The sequence below is a fragment of the Corvus kubaryi genome, unplaced genomic scaffold, assembly GCF_017639235.1.
Source record: "Corvus kubaryi isolate FWS band 111438036 unplaced genomic scaffold, C.kubaryi_AGA036_p1.0 36755, whole genome shotgun sequence".
In the NCBI taxonomy this organism is placed as follows: Eukaryota; Metazoa; Chordata; class Aves; order Passeriformes; family Corvidae; genus Corvus; species Corvus kubaryi.
Genome location: NW_024580940.1, coordinates 2,305 through 2,977, shown reverse-complemented (window position 1 = coordinate 2,977; position 673 = coordinate 2,305).

Below are 673 nucleotides of genomic sequence, written 5' to 3'. Positions count from 1 at the left end.
GGCGCACACACAACCCCCCCCCAAAAAAATTAAAAATTATTAAAAAAAAAAAAAATCAGCGGGGAGGTGGAAATGATTAAAAAAAAAGCAAGGCCAAGGTGGAAGGAGTGCGGAGGAATTAACGTGGAGAAACCGGGGCGGGGAGCGCTCCTGAAGCTCCACAAACCCCCCCCGACCCCCGCCCGCATCTCCGGCCTCGCCCTCATCCCCTCCCGGGATGCGAGTCCAGCCGCACCCCCCGCTCCGTCCTCCCCCCACCCCAAAATCGGGAGAATCGGGAAGAACCGGGCAAACCCGGGCGCCCACCCCCCTCTGGAGCGGGTGGGACCCTGCCCCTCGCTTGTCCCCCCCGGAACCGCAGCGGTTCTTCCTCTCCCCGGCGAAAAAAATCTGATTTTCCCCGCGAAAATGCCACAAAAATCGCTTTTTCCTCCCGATTCTCGCCTTTTCCAAGAGCATCCTCCTCGTATTTAAGCAGCTACCTGGGCTCATCACCGCATCCTACAAACTGTGACAGTTCCTGTGTGAATATTTTTCTCTGTGTTCGTGGTACCTGTATTTATATTTATGTTTAGCGCTGTAATGTTCCACGGTATTAAAAAAAAAATAATAATGGGAAGAAAAATAATAAAAAAAAAAAAAAAAAAAAAACAAAAAAAAAAAAAAAAAAAAA